The sequence below is a fragment of the Notamacropus eugenii genome, chromosome 3 (assembly GCF_028372415.1).
Source record: "Notamacropus eugenii isolate mMacEug1 chromosome 3, mMacEug1.pri_v2, whole genome shotgun sequence".
Taxonomy (NCBI): Eukaryota; Metazoa; Chordata; class Mammalia; order Diprotodontia; family Macropodidae; genus Notamacropus; species Notamacropus eugenii.
Genome location: NC_092874.1, coordinates 223,914,456 through 223,939,557, shown reverse-complemented (window position 1 = coordinate 223,939,557; position 25,102 = coordinate 223,914,456).

Genomic DNA, 25,102 nt, shown 5'->3' with positions numbered 1-25,102 from the left:
CTGAGTTACTCAGAGAGCTCCTTTAATCTGTATTGTCTAGTAAAGTGTATTTTCATATACATATATATTATATCATATATATACATATACATATATATGTGTGTGTGTGTATAGATAGATAGATAGATAAATACTTTCAAGGTCTCTCTCAAGAGCTTTGGATTTGATTATGCAACATGGGAGACATTGCCACAGCACCGCTCAGGCATGGTGTGCCCATATCAGAAAAGAGTTTGTGTTCTATGAGGAAAGCAGAATTGAGACAGCACAAAGGAAATGTAAAATGTGCAAATTTGGAGTTTCCACCCCAAATGTTCACATGGACTATCTGTGCCCAGTCTGTGGTAGAGCATTCCAAACTTGTATTGGTCTGATCAGTCACAGTTGGATACACTAAAACTTGACTTTATCATGGTGATGTCATTTTGGTCCTCTTTGAGAATGAAGGACAACAACCACCAACCACCTGTCATTGTGGAACTGGTATTTGGTGGGAAGAGAATCTGACCCCAGCCTCCTGCTTCCCATCCGGGCAAGAATTAAAGTCTCACTTAGAGAAGGGGTAAGGAGCAGATGCTAGAAATATATCACTGTTTCCCTATGAAACACACATGATACCTTATGTGATAGGACCAAGGGCTCTGCTCTCCTCAGAGAAAAGTCATAGAGGTCTAGAATTTTATCTATTTGCTTCCTTAAATATTATTAGTCTAGGGGATGTAATATTTTAGATTTAATCTAAACTCCTTATAACCATTCCTTAACAAGAAAAAGGAACTTTGCATCCAAAGTTTGACACCCCTCCTACCAAATACCAGTTCCACAATAAACAGATAAATTGGGGGCAAGATAATTCAATTCAATCGAAAGATTCCTAAATCTTACCCAAAGGGAAATTCTTTGGAGTCTCTAGTGTAACAAGTTGAGAGTAAGGACATGATCAAAGTTCTATATGTTGATTTCTTCCTAGAGTCTTTTTCTTTCTTCAGTGACTTGAATAGGGACGGGCATTGCTCATTTTCTCTCTCAAAGCTGAAAATCAGAAGATGAACCCAAAGAGACTGAAAAAAACCAAGTTTCTTTTCTCTTCCCCTCTTGCTAACTCTTCCCCACCTCTCATGGAGGCTTGGAAAATTGATCATCACTAATGAGGGGAGAGAACCATACTAATTGGCTTTGGGGCTTAGGTTATATTTATAAATGCAAACAGTAAGTACAATAAAGATGGAATAGTTCCAGTGGAGCTAATTAGGGAAATACTCTTGTCTTTCTACAATTGAGTTTTGAGCTTGATTTTGGACAGGTTACAACGGAGAGAAATGGAGCCACATTCCAGGTGAAATTGACATAGGTAAGTCATTAGCAGGAAGGTAAGACTCAGTATGGAGCTGGAGTTGGAGAAAGATGGGGAGGAGGGAAAGATAAGGACAATGGACTTACTTTAACAACTGTACAGTTAATCTCTGTTGAAGAGTAATGAAATATGAGATTGGCAAGATAGAGGCCCTTGATAAAAAAAAAAGCTAAGAAGTTTTTATTTATAAGAGATCATAAGAAAGTCTTATGGATTCTTAAGGCAGAAACATTGTATGAAAAGAATAATTCACATTTATATCACTCTCTAAAGTTTACAAAGCAATTAAACACTGAGTAAGTTCTTACCAGCAAAATGCACGGGATTAGGTACTGGAGATTTAAAAAAAGAGAGATACAAAAACAAAACAGACATTATACTTAAGGAACTTAGACTATACTGGGGGAATTGCAACATGTACACAGATGAGGCTTTACCAAGATCCTGAACTGAACCTTGGAGGAAGTTAAGGACTGTGAAAACTAAAGGTGCAGAAAAAGCACATCTCAGGAATGGTGGAAAGACAATAGCACAGTAAGAAGAGATGGAAAGCCGAATCCAGGGTAAAACCAGAAGGCCATTATGGTTGGAATATATAGTTTGTGATGGGGAATAATATAAAATAATGTTGAAAAGGCAGGTACCTAATTTTTAGGTCTATAAAGTAATCATTATAATTTTATTTTTATGGTGTTATTATATTGACATGGCCAAACCATGAGCAATTAATCTCTCTCCAATTATTTAGGTCTAACTTAATTTCTTTAAAGAGTGTTTTGTATTTTTATTCATATAATTCCTATGTGTGTCTTGGTAGGTATACTCCAAAATATTTTATACTTGCTGTATTGAATGGATATTTTTGGATGGAATTTCTCTATCTTTTTCTGATGGGTTATGGTGGTAATACAGCAAGACTGATGACTTTTATATGTATAATTTCATTCCATTACTTTATTGAAGTTACTAATTCTTTCAACTATTTTAGATTGAATTTCTAGCATTCTCTAATTAGATGTTCAAAGTGAACATTTTATTTCCTCTTTGCGTATACCTGTCCTCTCAATTTATTTTTCTTTTTTTGCTGCTACAGCTTGCATTTCTGTATCAAATATATGCCTATATTTAGAATTATACATAGAAAAATATATCATATGTTAATATGTTAATTGTTCTACCTCTGATCTTACTGGCAAGGCCTATATAATTTCTCCATCACATCTAAGACCTTGGTTTTAGATATATAATATTTATTTTACTAAAGAAAGGCTGACTTATTATTTTTGACGTTTATAACAGAAATGGAGATTGTATTTTGTCAAAAGATTTTCCTGTACCAATTAGAAGAATTGTGTGATTTTATCGTTTTTTGTTACAGTGTATTTTGTTTAGATTTTTTCTAATTTTTAATCAATCTCAGGTTCCTAATAAAAATTCAGCCTGCTCATAGTATATAATTTGTCAAATATGTTATTGTAGCCTCCTTGATAATATTTTATTCAACATTTCTTGTTGGTATTCATTAAGGATATTGGTCTATAATTTTGTTTCTTTGATTTTTTTCTCCTGGTTTAGGTGTCAAGACCATATTTATTTTGTAGGAAAAAAATGTGTTAAGAGCCATTCTTTTTCTATTTTTGTAAAAGATTTATGTAATATTGAAATTAATTGTTCTTTGAATATTTGCTAGTATTCACTTATAGATATCTCTGATACTAAGGAGTTGTTTTTTATTTTCTCTCCTTTGGCAGTTCCTTTCTGGATTATTTAATTTCTTTTTCTAAGATTAGGTTATTCAAATTTTCTTTTCTTTGTGCTTTTACTCTGGTAATTTTGTACTTTTTAAAATGTTTCTTCATTTCACTGTTATCAATTTTATTGTCACATAATTAGATAAAATAAATTCTAATAATTTTCTTTAGTTCCTCTTCATTTTCTATCAACTCTCCTTTTTCATTTATGTACTGTTAATTTGGCTTGCCTCTCTCTTTAGAAAATCACATTAGCTAAAAATGTATCTTCTTTATAAGTTGTTTTTCTTCAAATAAAGTTCTTAGTATCATTTGCCAAATTAGTGGAGCTTTTGTGCTTAAAATTTTGTTAATCTCTGATTTTCCATTATTTCTAATTTTTTACTTTAGTTGGGAGGTTTTAATTTGTTGCATTTTTAGAAGTTTTTTTTAAGTTTTTAGCTTTAGGTTTAATTTTATTGATCCATCCTTCCACTCTTTTTAAATAAAATATAATTTTCCTCCTAATGTCGCCTCTGCTGAATATAACAAGTTTTGAATGTTATTTCATTTATATAATTTTCTTTTTATGAAATTATCTATTGTTTATGATTTGTTATTTGACCTACCAGTTCATTATTCTACATTTAAATTTGAATCCTTTCTTTTAACTATTTTTATTATTATTTTATTATTATTGAAGAATGTGTTTATTATTTCTGCTCTTCTATATCTGCTTATAGGCTTCTTAAGCCTTAGTATATGATCAATTTTCATAAAAGTGACATGCATGGCTAAGAATATGTATACTCCTTTTTCTTACCATTCATTAATCACCAGAGAGCTACCATATCTAACTTTTCTAAAATTCTGTTCAGGTTCTTAACTTCTTCATTGCTTATTTATTTATTTGCTAAGTTTGTCTTGTTTTGAGAGGGTCACATTGAGACTGTCAACTATAATTTATTATTTTGTTGTCTCTATAATTCAATTATTATTTTTTCTTTTAGAATTGAGATACTATGCTATTTGGAGCATATATATTAAAGATGGATATTATTTCACTGTCTATGGTGCCTTTAGCATTGTGTAATTTCACTGTTTATCTCCTAACCATTTCCATTTTTAAAGCTGCTCAGATTGATATGATTGTTACTCTTGTTTGTTTCAATTTATCTGAATCAAGATAAATCCTGATCTAGTTCATTTTGGCACCATGTGAATCTTTATGTTTCAAGAGTGCTTCTTATAAGGAAGATATTCTCAAATTCTACTTTTTAATCCATTCTGTTATCCTACTCCATTTCAAAGTTAATCTCATTCATGTTCACAACCATGATGGTTAGTTGTGCATTTGCCTCCATATATCCTCTTTTATACATTTTCCTCTCTTCCTCCCCAAACCAGTCCCTATCTTTACAAAGAAGAAGAAAGTTAGGAAAAAGAAAAAATATGATCAATGCTACTGACCTATAACTGAATCAATCTGCCATTCCACTGGTTGTTCTCTTTTCCCTTCATCCAGACCCTGATCACTGGTTCTTACACTTTCTTTTCTTTTAAGGCTCTCCCTCACCCACTCCCACCCCCTTTCCTGGCCTACCATCCACAGTTGAAGTTTGTTTTGCTTGTTCTCATGCTTTATTCCATCCTCAACTTGATTATCCCTCAAACTTTTTCATACTCCTCTTTCCTATCTCTTTCTGTTTCTCTATTGAATTTAATGTATTACTAGACAAAGTTTTGTTTGTGTGTTTGTGTCTGTGTCAGCTTTCTTCGTCTGTCTCTTCAACTATGGTTGTATATTTTTCTTCTCACCATGCCCCAATTTTGAGACAGGAAGTTTTCCCCCCCTTCTTCCTCATTAATTCTGAGTATATTACTTTTCCCCTCCCTTTTCTTTCTTTTCTTATCATCCCCAAAGTAGCATAAAATCACTATAGTCTCTCTATTTTTCTTATTTAATTTTCTAAAACTTTTGAGGACATTGGTAATCTGAAGGGACATTTGCCTTTTTTCCTCTTTTTAGAATCTAAACATTTCATCATGCTTTGCCCTTTTCAACTGCTTTAATGAAACCTTTCTAGTCTTTTCTCAGTTCCTATGTTTGTAATTTAAAGATTCTACTCAGCTCTGATCTTTTCATCAAGAATGTTTGAAAATCCTCTCTTTCATTGAAAATCCACTTTTTCCCCCTTCAGGCTTATACTCAGTCATGCTAAGTAAGTTATTCTTGATTGTAAGTTTTTACCTTTTGTATTTTGAAATCTCATATTCCAATCCTAACTCTATTTCCTTATTGCCTGAATTCTTTATTTCTCTCTGCTTGCAATAATTTTTTCTTTGACCCAGGAGCTCTAGATTTTAACTGTGACATTATTGAGACTTTTTAAAGGATATCTTTCAGAAGATGATCAGTATATTCTTCCTGTTTTCACTTTGCCCTCTGTTATAACAGATATGGGCAGTTTTCATTATTGATTTCTTGAAATATAGTGGGGGGGGCATAGTTTGGTCATGGTTTTAAGGGATTATAACGATTTCTAAAATATCTCTTGACATTTTTCTTAGTTGTTTTTGATTTTAAAAATCTCATATTTTCTTCTAAATTTCAATCTTTAGGATTTCTTTTAATGTTTGCTGCTTTCTCATCAAGTCATTGAGTTTTGTTATAATTTTCAGGGAATTTACTACTGGGGTAAAGTTTTCCACCTCCTGTTCTAAGTTAATTATTCTTGTTCCAATTTTTCCTCCAGGGCCCTCATTTTATTTCTTATCATTGGTCTCATTTCCTCTATGTCTTTGTGCTCTAGTTAATTATTTTTCTGAGGCTTGCTTGTACTTAACGTGAACTTACTCTTTTGACTTTACCTCTTGAGGGTTTCTTGATCCATAGTTGTTGGTATCTTTTTCTGTTTACTCATATCTCTAGCCTTACTTCCTGATTTGGAACTTTTTGCCAAGAACCAGGGTCCACTCACTCCTGCACTCTTGGACAAGTAGTCAGGAACTGTCTCGTGGTAGCAAGGATTTTCCGTTCTTCACTCAACTCCACTCCACTCCACTCTGTTGAATTCTACTTACTTAGTTTGTCTTTGCCCAGTGCTTTCAGGAATCAATGTCCTTAATCAAAGATCTGAGATCCCAGATCAGGGTGCTCCTGCTGTCTTCCTGTCATCTTAAGGTATCCAAGACAGGGGTCCCCTGTTGGTTTATTTTCCTTTCAGGGTTTTCCTAGTTGTGGTGCTTCCCTTGATTTCCTTTCCTATTGGGAGTCCCTGGTCAGGGAATTACTATAGACTTGGATCTTCTCTCAGGTTTCTTCACTCAGGACTCTGCTACAGGTTTCCTTCCTCCCAGTGTTTCCTTGTTTGGGGCACTTGTGTGGGCTTTTAGCCTGTTCACTTGAGCTGAGGCTGGCTTCCCTGGTGAGACAGCCCTCTTCCACCATTTATAGTTTCTGTCTTTTGTGCAGTTCAAGGCAGAGACATCATGGCATAGTGAATAAAGAGCTGGTCTCAAAATTAGTTTAAGTTCTGTATCTGACATATATGGCTTCTGTGACCTTGGGCAAAATCACTTAACTTCTCAGTTCTCTAGGCAATTCTCTACGACTATAAGTTGTGGGAAAAGTGCTACCTTGCCTTGATAGAAAGAGTTTCCTTACCCAGGAGTTCTCTATATCAACGAAATCATAGATTCAATCCCTAGCCTATCCCTGGACTAGATAAAGGAGCTTATTGATATTTTACTTTGGATTCCTTATTCATTATTTGATCTAGCACCCTTCTTAGATTGTTTCTTGGGTATAATTGGGAGTGCTGGGTTCCTCAATGATCCTTCACCCTGCCATTTTAACCAGAAACCCCCATCCTAACATAACTACAATAATTCAGTTACAAAAAAAGCAATAATTGTATCCATTTGTGCAAGAGTCTATAGAACATTAAGCACAATAGAATAATAGTAAGATAACCACTTGTCTTGGGATCATTTTTATCTTCACACTATCCAAAACATGAGGACAAGATAATAACGTTAGCTATAATGCCTCTAAAAACAACAAAATAATACCTTATGTTTACATAGCATGGTTTCATACAATATATAATATTTGTATAACAAAGTACTTTCACATGTACTATCTTATCTGATTTTCCCAGCCACCCCATAAGGGTATACAAACCACTCTTCTATCAGTTTGAAGGGATTCTCCAAGAAAATCTATCAACATAAAGTTTTCTAAAATAAGAGCTGATAGCAGGTGAAGAATAAAGGGGGAGGAAAGAGATATTGTTGTGCTTGTCCTTTGTTTTCAAAGAGGACCATGACATCAGGGAAATGATGACGTGACTTGCAATTGACTTTGATTCAAGTGAGGGAGAGCTGTGCAAGGTCACCAGCCTCACTTTCTCCTCTAGAGCCATCTGGATCCAGTGGTCAGATATTCATCAGGACAACTGGAGATGGCCCAGGATGCAATGGGAGACCTTGGCCCTTTTAGGCTAAGGACTTTTCAGTGAGTCACGCCCATTCAGTGAACAGGCCTCTTTAACAAGTGAGTCAAGGGATGGCCCCTTTAATAAAAAAAAAAAAAAAACTGGGAGAGGAAGACCTTCAAGGTTGCTGGTCAAAAGAGAAACAGTTACTATTGACATTCATTCTGAGCCAAAGCTTTGCAAATTCTATTATGCCAATGTATCTTGCACCTGTGCCCTTCTCTCCACTCACTTGGGTACCATCTTGTTTCAGGCCCTCAACACCTCTCACGTGGACTTCTGAAGGAGCCTCCTAACTGATCTCTCAATCTCTGGTTTTTCCTCTGTTCAATCCATTCTTGGACCACTGCCAAATCAATATTCTCAAAGCACAGATCTAACTATGTTTCTCCACTATTCAGGAAACTTCAGTGACTCTTGATTGTTTCTAGGATAAAGTATAAATTTGGCATTTAAATCTGGCATTTAAAGTCTTTCATAATCACACTCCAACCTGTCTTTTCTGTCTGATTTCATGTTAGTCACTTTCACACATGCTGTGTTCCAGCCAAATTGATCTATTTACCATTTCTACTCCAGAACATTTCATCTCCTATCTACGTGTCTTTTCACACACCTGGAATACTCTCCCTCTTCACCTCTGCCTTTTGGAATCACTTTCTCCTTTTAAGGTTCAACCCAAGTGATACCCCCTCCTTGAAATGCCTTTCCTTATTGCCCCTCCTGCAATGGTTGTCTCTTCCCCCTCCATATTACTTTGTCCCTACTTTGTATACATGTTGAATTATTTATCCATGGTCATGTTGTTTCTCCCTAGTAAAATGTAAATTTCTAGAAAAAAGAGATAGTTTTAATTTCTGTCTTTGTATCTCTGTTGCCTCCAATAGTGACTGGTAGGTATCTGGTAGGAACTTATTAAATCTTTGTTGAGTCAAACTGAATTGAATTTACTATTATTATAAAAAGCCCAGTGAAACTATACTTCAAACTGATAGAAGAGTAGTTTGTATATCCCTATAGAGCTGTTGAGAAAATCAGATAAGATAGTGTATCAGTAAGCACCCTGACATACACAGGGGGGCCTACTATCACAGGTTCTTAAATCTACATTTTTAAAAGGAAAGGCAACTTTTGAGGGGTCAACAATCACTTTAATTACATTCAACACACACAAAAATATATGCAGAGAGATAAAGACCAACAGACAGGGCTCTTACTGCCTGAATCAAAGCAATATTGTCATATAATTTACATATATCCCTGGATCGAGAGAGCCTTTACATCTGAACAGTCCAGGGGATGGGGGGGGAAGGGATTCCTGAACATAGGGCCACTCAGAGTCCCGACCAGGTAACCACAAGATCCTTCTCATAAGCAAACTCCCAGTATATATAACAAAGACTCGGCTCCTGATTGGCTCAGAGTCAGCAGGCAGAAAACCCACATGACTCAGCACAGGTGTGAACCATCAGCGCTCAAAGGGGACTGAACCCTCAGGTATTCACAATCTAGCCTGAGCCTGGAAAACAACTCCAAACAAACAAATCCCACTCTGCTTGCTGCCACAGACAGTGCATATGAAAGCACTTTGTTATGTAAATATTATGTATTTGTATGAAACTATACTATATCAATAAAAGGATTTTGTTGTTGTTGTTACAGTGATCTTGGAGAGCACAGTCTGACCTATACTGGCCTTGTGAATTTTCAATGCAGTGTTCCATAAAAGGAAAGCATAGGGAGGGGGCAGAAGCCAGCCTTAGAAGGGACGATAGAAACAGACAGTAAAACATATAGTAACCCACAGACTACTCATGAAGACTATATCTTTTGAAATAATTCTATCTGGGCCCTGTGGGTCTCCTCCCACAATAGGAGAGTGACTTGCAAGGGTTTAACCCTAAATAGGAGAGTCAGATTTTTATTATCTCACTAATTTGTTATGCCCCTCACTTCAAAGTAGAACTACTGGGGAAATCTCCTGAACAAAGTTTAGATGTGGCTCCTGTTTAGGGTTTTCTGAAAAGGAATTAATAGGATCTCTTCTAGAAAAAGTAATTCATATACAAAATAGCTATCAGAGAACTATTTATTTCTTCTGTCACAAAAGAAAGGCTTAATACACAATAAACTCTGGGTATGCATTAATAAGTACTTAAAGAATAAAATAATAATAATTCATCATCCTCAATATGGTCTCCCCAAAAGATAAAGACAATTTGTGGGACTTTTGGACAGACAATCCATTTTCATCTCAGACCTTCACTATCCATGTGGCTCATTAGGTCCTCATCTTTTGGCCAGACATGGCTTTTTAGTTCTTTCAGGTCCAAAAATCCTGTTGGTTGTCAGTCAGCTTCTGAGAAGCTGCGTAATTGCAAGAATCCTTTCCTGCTGTACAGCTAGAACCAATTAAACTCAGGAACTATTAAATTCATGAGTTACCTTCTCCAACATCCAGCTCTCAAGATCAGTGGTGACTGGCCACATACCACCTCCCGGGAGAAAAACAAAGGCAGAAGAAGGCAGCCAAGGACTCAGAATCATCTAGGAAAGCACATGCTGATCACCATTGCATGTGCCCAGGTTGAAACCATCATTGCCCTTGGAGCGTGCATTTGGGAGAAATAAATCTTGCCTCCCCTCTCTCCCCACTTTACTGGAAGTTCAAGGGGAACTAGATGTATCCCAAAAGAAGCTGACCTTAAAGGAAAAGATATGAAGCCTTTTTTCTTAAAAATTATTGAGGAGAAGAGACTCTCCATGAGATCCCATTCCCAAGATGCTCAGGGGCTAGACCTCTCTGACACAGCCACGATGAGGAGCTGCTGCATCATCTCAGCAAAACATAGCCTCTATCCCTCAGCAAGAGAACAATGCACATGTCCAACTCCAGAGACTCCCCTCTGAATAGTGGCTTATTGAAGTTAGTCTCCTTGCTATCTAAAAGTATGTTTCTCTGTATTTCTCTCTCTCCCTCTATATTCAATGTCAGAGGTGGAATTTGAATACCAGTCAGTCAATAAGCATTTATTGAGCACCTTTTATGTACCAGGCACTGTGCTAAGCATCAGAGTTACAAAAAAAGATAAAAGACAACCTCTACCCTCAGAGAACTATTATTGGAGAGATAAGAAGCAAACAAAAATGTACAAACGAGATATGTACAGGATAAACAGAAAATAATTAAAAGAGAGAAGGCACCTGAATTAAGAAGGGTTGGGAAAGGCTTCCTGTAGAAGATGGGATTTTATTTGAGTTGAAGGAAGCCAGAGAAACTAGGAGGTAAAGAGAAAGAGGGAGAGCATTCCAAACATGGAGGATAGCCAGAGAAAATGCCCAACGCCATGAGATGGATTCACTGTTCAGTTGTACACTGACTGTTCCCAGAGCCAATGCAACTCATGTGCTACTCTCTTAGATCCCTCTCTTAGGGTTCCCTCTTCCCCTGCACACCCTCCTCTTCCTCCTCCTTTTTGTTCTTCTTCTTCGGAAGCAATGAAGAAATCAGGATTAAGTGACTTGCCCAGGGTCCCATAGCTAGTATATGTCTGAAGCTAGATTTGAATTCAGGTCCCCCTGATTTCAGGGTCACTGCTCTATTCCCAGTGCCACTTAACTGCCCCTAAGCATCCTTCTAACAAAGCCATAAATTCAATTCAACCAGCATTTGCACAGTACCTTCTTACCTAATTCTGAAGCACCAGGTACTATGCTAGGTGCTGCAGCCATAGAGACCAAAAGGAAAGCAATACCTTTCCTCAAGGAGCTTATTCTCAGCTTGTGGGAGAATATCTCTCCCTTTCTCTGTTTCCATTTGTGTCTCTCTCCTCCAGCTTCTTAACCTCTTATTAAATCTAATCATGCTTCCTGTCAGCTCTCCCTTGTCTTCATCTGTCCTAGCCTTTCCCAGGAATCTATGCTGTTAGAGTGGTAACCAGCAACTTCTGCACTCAGATCAAGCAGCATTAACTGGGGCAAGCAGCACCCAAATGTCTCCACGAATTGATTGCACAATACACAATGTGAAAATAATACAAGATGTAACGCATACAAATTCAGTTGCCTAGGAGGGAGAATTGCTCCAGAGGGCTTAGGGGAAGGAATCTCAGAGCTGGGAGGGATCCTGAAGGATCATCTCATCCAACTCATGGAATTTAGGGTCCCATGACCTTTCTACTCCACCAGAGGAGCTTCGACAAGGCTCACTCCCACACAGCATGTGGGAGGGAAAGTAATACTGGGATTATTACTCAGACTTGAGAGAGGAGGGAGCAAGTATCATTGCTTGAAGAGGGAGAATGGGAGAGAGGCATGTCCATCAGAAAAGAGAGAGAAGGGGAGGTGGTATTGGGCGATGTCTTTAAGGGATGAAGGAGGGAACATAAAAGCTTTAGCCTTCTGGGCCCGCAGCCATGAGAAATCTCTTCTTCCCTACTCCTGGGACAGTTTTTGAGCTCCTATTCTCCTCATCTACTCTGCTGAAGGAGCACATCGATTAATTGCTCTGAATTTCCTGCCCTAAGAAAAATATCCTTTTTCCCATGGCATTCCCACATCTAAAACAATTGAAAACCATTTACCAATATTTATAGGTGCCTACTCTTTTGCAAGGCACTATGCTAGGTGCTGGGGTTACAGAAACAAAAATTAAACAGTCCCTGTACCCAGTGAGTTTATATTCTGTTGGGTCAGGAAGGAACTACAACTTGTAGATAAAGAAGTATATTAAAAGGAAAATTGAGAAAGGAGTAAGCACTAATAATTGGCATGATCAAGAAAATTTCTCAAAGGCAATGCTTAGAAGGAAGACAAAAAGATTCTGAGAGGCAAATATGAGGGAAAAGTTCAATAAAGACACGACAGACAGTTTATGAAGGTATAAAAGATATAAGTATTGAGTTTAAATAACAAGTGGTATTTCAGTTTGACTGGAATACAGAATGGATAAAGGGACAGATGGGAGCCACACTGTAGAGGGTCTTCAATGCCTGGCTAAGGAGTTATATTATATCCTAAAGGAACTGGGGAGCCACTGAAGGTTTTAGAGTGGGAAAGTGGCATGGTCAGACCCGGCCTTGGGGAAATTATTTTGACCGCTAGGTAGAGGGAAGGTTGGAGAAGAGAGAGAATGGAAACAGGGACTGGAAGTCAGTGCTAGATGAGGTAGCCAATTTGAATTAGAGTATAAAGACTATGTAAATAGAGATAAGAGAAAATGGAGAAAAAATCAACAACTCTTTATTAATGATTTGGAACAACCAAAAGCACTGTTGGAGCTACTCTTTCTGGGATACAGTGCTACTATTGACTTATTAAGGATAGTGGGCAGTAAGTAGCATTCAGGAAGAGATTAGGTTAATTCAATGAATATTTTACACTGTATAATAGGCCATTCCACCCCATATTTGCACTGCAAATCACGAGCCCCCGTGGAGGTTCACCTGTAATATTCGACCAGTTGACTGTATTAGCTCAAAGCAAAGGCATTTATGGGAATGGAATAACAATAATAGTAGCAATGACTTATCTTCCTCATAAACCTGGGAGAGATTCTCCCAAATACACATGACATCAATGGGAAGCAGGGACATACTCTTAGAATGCCGTAGTAGCGGGTAGATACATTGGGAACACATATGGTCGAGGCAACTCACACCTTCAGTACTTTGGGGGCCCAGTGTCCCTTTTCTTCTCTTGGTATTCTCCCCTCTGGTCTCTGCTGGGCAGGTCACTCGGCTGTGCTTCCTGGGCCTGCTCTCTTCTGGACATATCATTTCATTCTGGCCACGTTTCTCTGTGGCAAGACTCCACCGTCAAAGTGTGAGCACTTGGCCACACTTTGCCACTTTCCCACACCCTGCTGGATGTACAAGTCCTCAAAAGTTAGGCTCTTGCTCCATAAGTGCCTCTCTTCTCCACTGCTAGTTAGTAACTGGGACCAGATTTTATCTCAGATCTTTCTAATTCCAGGTCCAGAGCTCCATCCTCTATACCACCTGGTTGCATTAATATGTCTGCCACAGAAGTCAACAAACTGTTCTGGAATATTCCTTATCTGGAAAATTCTGTGTTGGAAGTGACAAAAATAAGCCATCAATCAGATGTGCCTAAGCAAGGCCCCCCAATATGAGAATCTAAACTTCCAGCCAGAAAATGGAGATTTCCTGGAGGATGGAGAAGTCCATAGTCAGCTCTTCTCTCTGCCATGAGGGATCGTCAGTCCTGAAACTGTTTCCTCCCTTGGGTAACATCTCTCAGAATCCTTCTGTCATTAGTGTGTTTCTCTGCTCCCAGATGGATGCACTGTCTCCTACTGGCTCAGTCTCTCTGATGAAATCGTCAATAGTAGAATGAGGGAAACATCCCTTCCTTCTCTGGTCCTCCCTCCCACCTCCACAGTATTACTTCTCAAAGGTCTGCTTTTGTTTCCATTTCTGGCTCCAGGCTTAGAACTCCTCAACTGAAATCCTCCACTGCTGTACTGTGGAACTGATGAAATTGCTTTAGCCACTTAAAGCCCCCAAAGACACAGTCAGCTTGTTTAGCTAACCAATCATGTTGTTCGGTCATTTTTCAGTTGTTTCTGACTCTTCATGACCCCCATTTGAGGTTTTCTTGACAAAGGTTCTGGAGTGGTCTGCCATTTCCTTCTCTAGCTCATTTTATAGATGAGGATGTGCAGCTAGGTGGTACAGTAGATAGAGTCAGGAGGACCTGAGTTCAAATCTCACCTCAGACACTTGACACTCATTAGCTGTGTGATCTTGGGCAAGTCACTTAACCCCAATTGCCTCATCCTGGGTCATCTCCAGTCATCCTGATGAATATCTGATCACTGGATTCAGATGGCTCTGGAGGAGAAGTGAAGCTGGTGACCTGCACAGCCCTCTCTCACTCAAAACAAAGTCAAGTGCAAGTCATGTCATTATTTCTCTGATGGCATGGTCTTCTTTGGCAACAAAGGATGAACATATATTATAGATGAGGAAACTGAGACAAACAGGATTAAATGACTTGCCCAAAGTTACACAGCTAGTAAACATCTGTTGGATTTGAACTTAGAAAGATGAGTCTTCCTGATTCTAAGCCCAATGCTTTATTCACTGGGCTACCTAGCTGCTCTGACCAATCATAGTGTTCTTTTAATTCAATCAAAAGGTTCAAATCTCATAAAAGGATAACACCCTAAACTCATCTTCTGGAAGGAAGGAAGGAAGGAAGGAAGGAAGGAAGGAAGGAAGGAAGGAAGGAAGGAAGGAAGGAAGGAAGGGAATAATCATTAAGAGTGTACCGTGTACTAGGCATTCTGCTAAGTGCTTTACAAATATTATCATTTGATACTCACGAAACCCTGAGAAGTAAGTGCTGTCATTATCCTCATTTGACAGTTGAGGAAATCAAGACAACCAGAGATTAAGTGACGATCACACAGCTGATGAGTGTCTAAGATCATATCTGAACTCAGACCTTCCTGACTCCAGGCCCAGTACGCTAGGTATTGTGCCACTTAGCTGTCTCATACTTACAAATGCTTGTATGGAAGCTGGGAACTCTTTTTATGTACATTTTGGGAAACCAAGATATAATATAAATGCTCAGCATATTAGGAAATTCTCCTGGGAAGGGGAAGCAGGAGTGAGCCTCTGGGAGTCAGTGCCCAGGAATGAGCCCGGCCTGCGGGTTACGGTATTATTAGTGGTGCTCCAAATTTATGAGAAAACAGCTATATGGGGTCAATTCAATTGAATACATTTACTAAGTGCCTGCTTGGGAGCCCTGTGTTAGTTACGTGCTGGGGGAGATACAGCATTTAAATGAGACATACTCCATGATCTTTGGAGCTCCTCAAGTCTGGTAGGGAAATATGACTCATATGCAAATAAGCAGAATACAAAATAACACAAGATAAATGCAAGCCAAGTGCTCAGAATCATAGAACTAGAGATGGAACCAATCTCAGAGGTCATCTAATCTAACTCTTTATTATACAGAAGAGGAAAGTGAGACCCAGGAAAGCTAAATTATTTGCCTAAAGGATGGAAGAAGTCACCATCGACTGGGGGAGGTGAAGGAGGAAGAGTTATTTCAGTTAGGCTAAAAGGATGGATGGCAATTCAGCAGTTTCAGAGAAAGGAAGACCATTCTAGGCAGAAGGAACAGAACAGAATGAGCAAAGGAAAAGAAGATGAAAGGAGCAAAGTATATAGAAGGCAACAGTTCTTAACCTTTTTGTATGACCTGGATCACTTTGGCAGTGTCTGGTGAAGCCTATGGACCCCTTCTCAGAATCACGTTTTTAAATACATAAGGTATAATACATAAGATTTAAAAATAATATTCTATTTCCCCCAATTACATGTGAAAATATTTTTTTAACATTTTTTTTTAAATTTTGAGTTCCAAATTCTCTCCTTCTCTTCCTTCCCCTTTCTCTGAAACAGCAGACAATCTGATATAGATTATATGTGTGCAATCAATAAAATAAAAAGCATAAGATTTTTAAATAATATTCTATTTTTCTCCAATTACATGTTAAACAATTTTTTAACATTCATTTTTAAATTTTTGAGTTCTAAATTCTCTCCTTCCCTGTTTGCCCCCCTCCCTGAGATGGCAAGCAATACAATATAGGTTATATGCGTGCAAACAATAAAATAAAATATATAAAATTTTAAAGGAAACTAGTGGCAATGAAATCGTCTCATATGTGTGTATACATACACACATACACACACACATACACACACACATATATATAAAATCTTTTTTTTTAATAAGTTCACAGACGCCAAGTTAAGAACTCCTGTAGGTGATAAGTATTCTAGCTTGACATCCCCAAAACACATTTTTTGCTCCTGTTTGCCTACAGGATAAAGAGAGCATTAACTAGGGTAGGAATGTAAGAGTTTTGTCTCAGAATGAAGTGGGAGAAATTCCTTTTGATGACTGTTTTCCCTCCAGAGTGGGATTTAGAGAAGAAGATTCCATGTACCCGGAAGGTCAGTTGTCTGGAGAAGGTCCTCTGGAGGCATGCTTTTCCTCCAGAATACCTGTAAATCTGGGCAAAGGGATAGCTCTGCTGGCAGACAGCCCATTTAACTAGTAGCGGAATAGAAAGTGAGCCCTTAACTATGACGCGTCCATGAAGGAGGTGAGGCATTCCTTGTCCTCCAGTGGCAGGATCTGAGCCGTTCCCAGGAATGGTAAGCACTTCTCTAAATAAAAGAATCTTTATGAAGAGAGGACACTTCAGGGCCCAAAGTCTTTTAGAAATAGAGATTAGACTGTGTATCTGTGGCAAGGAACATATTTTTAAGACCATGATAAGTCTAGAGAGAAGAATTATCAGTCACAGTCAGCCTCAGATGAGTGGCAGGCTGGGAAGCAGTCTCCCAGCCCACAGTCCTGCCCTCTTCTCCTGAACTCATCACTGGCACCAGAATTCCTAGTTAGACTCCGAGGATAACTTACAAACACCTTAAAAATTTTTACATTCCCCTTTCCCTTTCACCAACCAAACCCTACTTGGTCACTGTTTTGGCTCAGAACAAAAGTAAGTAACAATTGTTTCTGTTTTGGCCAGAAACCCTGAGGGTTTTCCCTTCCCAGATTTATTTATTTTTTTAAAGAAGTCATTCTTTGCCTCACTTTTTAAGCCTTATTCACTGAATAGGCAGTGTCAAACTGAGATCTGCTAAAGACTTTAGCTTGAAAAGGCCAAGGTCCCCCACTGCATCAGGAACCATCTCCAGTTGTCCTGATTCATATCTGGCCACTGGACTCAGATGACTCCAGAGGAGAAAATGAGGCTGGTGACTTTGCACGGCCCTCCCTCACTAAAATCCAATTCACTTGCATGTTGTGGCATCACCTTCTTGATGTCATGGTTCTCTTTGTGAATGAAAGACAAGCAACAGGAGCAGCTTAGACTTTCATTTAAGACTCTTTCAAGTCTGACTTCAACCAACCCTTTCTTATCTGCAAAATGGTACCTCTTGACTCTGTCTCTTCATGTAGACTATCTCCCTTGCCCGAAGACCACCCTTTCTTCATCCCGATTTTCCAGAATCCTATGTTCCCTCAGCTGGCACCTCCTGAAACTCTTCCTGATCTATGAGCTCCCTACAAGGGCCCTCTCCCACCTCAAATTCTCCTAGAACACTTTAGATCTCTCCTTTATCCCTCTCACACTCTGCCTTTTATTATGTATATCCATATATGTTTTATATCCCTTCCTAATAGAATATAAGCTCCTTGAGGGGAGGACTTCCTGTATCCCTAGGACTCTTAGATGTTTGCCGTATTGGATTAATATGAATTGTTCTGCAGAGTGCCTGAAGGAGAAGTATATGAAATGAAGACTGGAAAAATAGACTGATGCCAGATCCTAGAGGGCCTTCAATATCTGCCTATGGAATGCGATCTTTCTTTGATAGGCAGTGGAGTAGCCACCAAAGAGTTTTGAGCATAAGAGCGACAAAATCAGATGTAGGTATAACAAAAATAACAACAAAAAAAATGGCAGCAACGTGAAGGATAGATCAGAAGAAGGAGAGAGTGGAGGATAGGAGACAAAAAGAAAAGTCCAACATATAATATTCATAACAGCATTCTTTTTGATACAAAAAAATAACTCACGAAAAGAAAGTGGGTGGCCATCTGTTGGGGAAGGGTTGAACAAACTGTGGTATGTGAATGTAATGGAATATTATTTCACCATAAGAAATGATGACTGAGGAATTCACAGAAATACAGGAAGACATATTAACTGATTCAAAACCAAGAGAGCAGAACCTGGAGAATACACAACGATGGCAATACCATAAATGTAAACAGCACAAAGATCTCATGAATCCAGGTTAAAATAGAAGACCAAGACTGATCTCAGATAACTGGTAATAAACCCTCTTCCCATTCCTCCTGGTGGGAGAGTGGAACAGGAGGAGGGGCATGGTGATGGATACCAGATGTGGCAGATGTGGACAGATGCGGTTGACTTTGCTTGATTATGAAGTAGAATCCAAAAAAAAGGCTGACTCGACTACAAAAATGTTTGACCACTAGGTGGTGCTATTAAGGGAAGATTCCTGATAAGTGAGTCCTACGCTCACCTTGGCAGTTAGGGTAACCTCACCTCAATGAGTATAAGTACTGGGGATTTACCAAGCTCCTTGTGGCTCTCAGAGGGCAGATGACTTTTTGTATCCCACCTCTGCCTCTCAGGCGATGGCTAATAAATCTAGTGGGTGTGGATACTATAGATTTACTCATTCAAAATCAATTTTGAGCCTCCATCCTACTGGCAAAACTTGAAGTCCAGACTAGATGACCATTTTTCTTTTCTTTTTAAAAAAAAAAATAATTAATTTACTTAGTTTTCAACATTCACTTCCATAAGATTTTGAGTTCTTAATTTTCTCCCCCTCCCTCCCCTACCCCTACCCCCAGGGCATGCAATCTGATATAGGCTCTACATATACATTCATATTAAACATATTTTCACATTAGTAGATGACAATTTTTCAAGGGGCTTTGGAGAGGATTACCAGATGAGTTGAACTAGACGGTGGAGAGAAGTTGAACTAAATGATGACTAAAATCTCTTAGTTATTTTAAAATTTAAATTCATACTATCTAGAAAAGAAGGAAAACAAGCATTTATCACGTGCCTACTATGTGCCAGGCATGTTCTAAGCACTTCACAAATATTATCTCTTTGAGTCCTCATGACAACTCTGTAAGGTAAGTCATTATATTTTCTCACTTTACAATTGGTCAGGTAGGTGGTACAGTAGATAGCGGTCCTGGAGTCAGAAAGAACAGAGTTCAAATCTGATCTCAGACACTTATGAGCTGTGTGACTCTGGGCAAATCACTTAAGCCTTCTTGCCTCAGTTTCCTCATCTGTAAAATGATCTGGAAAAGGAAATGGAAGACCACTCCAGTATCTCTGCCAAGAAAACTCCAAATGTGGTCATGAAGAATCAGACACAACCAAAACAACTAAAGAACAACTTTACAGTTGAGAAAACTGAGGCAAACAAAGGTTAAGTGACTTGCTCAGTGTCATACTGTTGAGGTCAGAGTTGGGAAAATAAGTTCAGATTTGAAAGAATCCACTTAGACCTTCTTGTTGACACAAAAGCACATGGACCTGAGATTTAGCAAGGAGCTAAACAAAGGCACTGATATAGGAAAAGAACCAGACTTATACAGACAACTATACAGCCTGTATGATGATGGTGTAATTTTTAGGGTTTCTAATGAGGGTTGGAGACTTAGGGGCAGGATAAAGCACAAACAAGGTGAGGAAGGTGGTTGAATGCAAGATAAGGAAAAGTTGTCATGACACAGCATGAGGAAGATGAATGACAGGATAGGAAGCACAGGATAAGGAGGACAAAAGCAGTTCTTTTGGTACAAGTTGCATAATGTTTCAAAATATGGGAGAAAGGGCATTAGGATATCCTTAATTTATAAGATGAGCTATAGAATGAGCCTCAAAATCCCTCAGACAACCCCAGAAAGTGACCCTTACTGACCCTTAGGGCACCATTTGTATCCACATCAACACAAGCTAGTAAGTGTCTAAGGCCTGACTCTTTCTGACTCTAGGAACAGGGATCTGTTCACTGCACTCTCTGGCTATGCCTAGGAGTGACAGAGTGACTCCTCATGGCCACTTCTAGAACCCTCTCTCTCTCACCATCACTCGCCTTCCTCTCCTCTTTTGAGGTGTACTTTGTACAGATTATCTCACCCTATCCAGGTTCTTAGGACAGTTATCTACTGGCTTTCAGCTCCTTCTAGCTCCTTTCCCAAGCAGTGAAAGATCTGGCTCACAATCTTTCTCTCTACCCCAATACTTCCCCATATACTATAGCATCTGTCTAGTATATAGGGAAATATGGTATGTATAGTTCTAAAGGACTTCAGCATATGTATTGATTTCAAGAGGCAGCATGGTGTAGTTCATGGGTACTTAGCATGAAGACTGTGAACTTGTTTTTTTTTTTATATTTGGAAAAATATTTAAATATAATTGGTTTCTTTTGTATTTTATTTTATGCATTTAAAGACAACCTGAGAAGGGATCCATAGGCTTCACCAGACTGCCAAAAGGGTCCACAACACTAAAAAGGTTAAGAACCTCTGGACTTGGAATCTGAAGGACCAAAGTTCAAATCCTGCCTCAAGCACTTACTAGCTATGTGTTCCTGAGCAAGTTACTTAACCTTTTTGGACCCCAATTACATCATCTATAAACTGGGCACAGTGGAGAGAATAGTGGATTTGGTGTCAGAGAACCTGGGTTCAAATTCTGAGTCTCCTATTTACTATTTGTATGACCTTTGAAGTTACTTAACCTCTGTGGGCCTCAGTTTCCTCATCTGTGAAATGAAGCAGTGAGACTAAACCTCTGAGGTCCTTTCCAGTTCTCAACGTATGCTCCTATGAAATGTAAATGAAATCCATACTAAGATACTACCTCACTCAGATTAATTGCAGTGGCTAATCTTGGTCCTCGAGAAAATATACCTCCTTCTCAAAACCTGTCAATTCATCCACAAGTCAAGACATCACATCATCCTCTCTTCCAAAATGAAGAACCACCACTATCTACAACAGTGGCTACCTATAGCCTACCTAATTGATCACCCAGGAATTTAAGAATCTTTAGAATCTAGATCCTACCTTTCCAACCTAATCTCACATACCTCACAAATACTCTCTGATCCAATTCTCAAATCATCTCAGCTCAACAAACATTTCAGAATCTGTTATGCTCCAGACAGAATGGCCAACAAATGGAAATATGAATGATCCCAACTTGCCCTACTCTGATCAGGAGGGGACACAGTCCCACAGATCACACCATGGCAGGTATTGAGCCCAATGTCCTCATTTTAGAGATGAAGCAACTGAAACTTCAAGGAGTGACTTAGCCAAGGTCACCTAGGAAAGATTCTTAGCCAAACCCTTTAACTGCATGTCATGTATGTGCTCTTTCTGCTATATCTCCGAGCCCTTGTAAAACTATAAAACAAATGAAAAGACTCGTTGTTCTTAGTGGAGTTGAGCATACAAAAAAACATTCAATAAATGCGGACGGGCTGTGTCAGATTCCAACTGAAAGCTGTTTCTCTTTTGACTATATTTCAAGAACAGAGTGGAACTCCAGGTGACAGCTCTGCCCTTCTCTGTTCTAGAACTGGGACAATTTCTGAGCACAGATATGATCACATGGCACTGGAGCCTCCCCCATCTTGGGTTTTTTTTTTCCATTTGTCCTTCTGTGACCTGCCATATGAGAAGACCTTAATTACAGGTCTAATTCACAGAGAAGAAGGAATGCCATAGAAAGCCCTATTTCAAAAATGTATCTACTGCCCCCGTCTTCTACCTCTAATTCACTCCGAGTTCAGGGACTGGGCATCCTGGTGATTTAGGATTCCTTAATGAAGGGTTCCAGGCCTAACAACAACACCCATGTGAGTCAACCAGTCTGTCTGCGTGTTTTATATGTGCGTGTGCATATATGTACATATATGTGTGTGCACATACCTGTGCATATGCACACATATATGTATGTTTGTATGGGTGTGTGTATATATGCACTGTACATGTATGTACACATGCACTGTGTACATGCATTTGAGTGCATGTGTGCACATGTGTGTTGTGTGTGCAGTGTGCATGTGCACATATGGATACATGTATGCACATGTGTGATATAGCGCACGTGCACAAACACGTGTGCAGTGCACATGTATGCATGCATGCACACATGTGTGTATATACATACCCATGTAGCAACCAATCAATTTGGAAACTTTGACAGACCAAGATGATTGTCTGCAGCATACGGGTTCCTAATTCAAGTTGTAGGTGATATTAAAGCTATATTAAATCTATCAGCTTACAGGTAGAGCAAAATGCCAAGTCAGTGGGAGGGAGAAAGCTGGCTCAGGTGCCAAGTCTACTTAAGGGGGTTCCTACATTTTCCATTTTATGATCCTTTCTTTCCATCAGCCAGGACAGTTTGTGTGATGAATTTTTGTTCCAATTTAAGTGCCCTGGCGCAGAATGATTTTGTGAATCTCAATCTGCCTCTGGGGGGCATTATTCCCCACACCCCATTCTTCATTCATTCTTTCAACAAATATCTAGTAAGAAGCCGCAATGTGCAATGTTTTGTGTTACATATTTTGGGCAATATAAAGATAAATAAATAAGATAGTGTCCCTGGAATCAAGGAATTTATTGCAACCATAAATCTGAACCTGGAAAAACCATTAGACATCCAACCTCCTCATTTTACAGGTGAGACAACTGAAGCCCAGAGAGGTTATATATGTTGTCCCATGTCACATAGATCATAAGTGGCAAATCTAGGTTCTTGGACTCTGAACCCAATGTTCTTTCCAGTGTACCCTCTGATACGTGCAGAGATACATACAAGTAGAATATAATAAGCACACTAGAGAAAAATAATTGTTATGACATCAGATAAGAAAGAAACAATTTAAGTTGGTGAGATGAAGGTTAGCTTCACGGAAGAGGTAACATTTGGATTGGACCCTGAAGCCTAGAATTCAATCAATCTGTGATCGAGATCTCTGTCATCGGACAGATCACAACTGATTCATACCTTCTCACCCTATACAGTTCTTGTCCTGCTTTTCCCATAGATCCTCCCTCTATGCAGGATCTGTCCATAGACCTTTTTTAGATTTACTCCTAAGAGTATAGATCCCATAAGGGACCTTAGAGGTTAAGTCAATCAATTCATTTTGCAGATGAGGAAACTGAGGCCCAGAGAGGTTAAGCGACTTGCCCAAAGTTGCAGTGATAAAAATACAAAGTTACTGATAAGGGCAGGATTTGAATCCAGGACCTCTTAAAAGAGGAGACATTTTCAGGTCTGACCTCTTAGCTGCACCTCTCCTGGTGACAAGATATGATTCCAGTGAGAGATGGGAAAGGATGGTGTAAGACAAACTCAGAAACTAAATGAACATAAATCAAGTTAGATCTAAAAGACTGGAAAACATTAATTGCTCATGGGCAGGTTGAACCAATATGATAAAAATGACAATTCTACCTAAATTAATCTACTTATTCAGTGCCATACCAATTAAACCAACAAAAAAATGTTTTATAGGCTAGAAAAAATAATAACACAATTCAGCTGGAAGAACAAAAGGTCCAGAATATCAAGGGAATTAATGAAAAAAAGTGAAAGAAGGTCGCCTAGCCATACCAGATTATAAAGTGATAATTATCAGAACAGTCTGGTACTGGCTAAGAAATAGAGTGGTGGGTAAGTGGGACACAATTGACCATCACAATCTGCTGTTTGATAAAGATGCAAGCTTTGTGGATAAAACTCATTATTTGACAAAAAACTTCAGGGAAAAGTGGAAAACAGTATGGCAGAAACATTGTATACCATATACCAAGATAAGGTCAAAATGGGTACGATTTACATATAAGGGGGGATACCATAAACAAATCAGAGATAATAGTTTACCTGTCAGATCTTTGGAGAAGGGAGTAATTTGGGACCTAACAAGATATAGAGAGAATTATGAAATGTAAACTAGATCATTTTGATTATATGAGAGTAAAAAGGTTTTGCACAAACAAAACCAATGCAACCAAAATTAGAAGGAAAGCAGACAACTAGGGGAAAAGCTTCACAGCAATTATCTCTGATAAAGGTATCATTTATGTAATATATAGAAAACTGAGTCAAATTTATTAGATACAAGTCATTCCCCAATTGACATATGGTCAAAGAATATGACCAGTCAGTTTTCAGACCAAGAAATCAAAGCTATCTGTAGTCACATGAGAAAATGCTCAAATCTCTATTGATTAGAGAAATGAAAATTAAAACAACTTTGAGGTAACACCTCACATCTATCAGATTGGCTAATATGACAAAAAAAAGGAAAAATGATAAATGTTGGAGGGGATGTGGGAAAACTGGACTCTAATGCACTGTTGGTGGAATTATGAACTGATCCAATCATCCTGGAGATCAATCTGGAATTATTCTCAAATAGCTATAAAACTGTGCATACCCTTTGATCCAGCAACACCACTGCTAGGTCAGTACCCCAAATAGATTTTTTTTAAAGGTAGGCATGGGAAGGGGGAAGAGAAGTACCTATATGGACAAAAATATTTATAGTAGCTCTTTTTGTGGAAGCTAAGATTTGGAAATTAAGGGGATGTCCTTCAGTTGGGGAACGGCTGAACAAGTTGGGATATATGATTGTAATGAAATTACAATTGTGCTGTAAAGAAATGATAAGAAGGATAAATTCAGGAAAAACCTGGAAAAATGTTCTTGAGCTGATACAAAGTGAAGAGAAGAGAACCAGAAGAACATTGTACACAGTAACAGCAATATTATACAATGAAGAACTGTGAATGATGTGAACGATGATCCAAGACAATCCCAAAGGACATAGCAAAAAATACCATCTGCTTCTAGAGAAAGAACT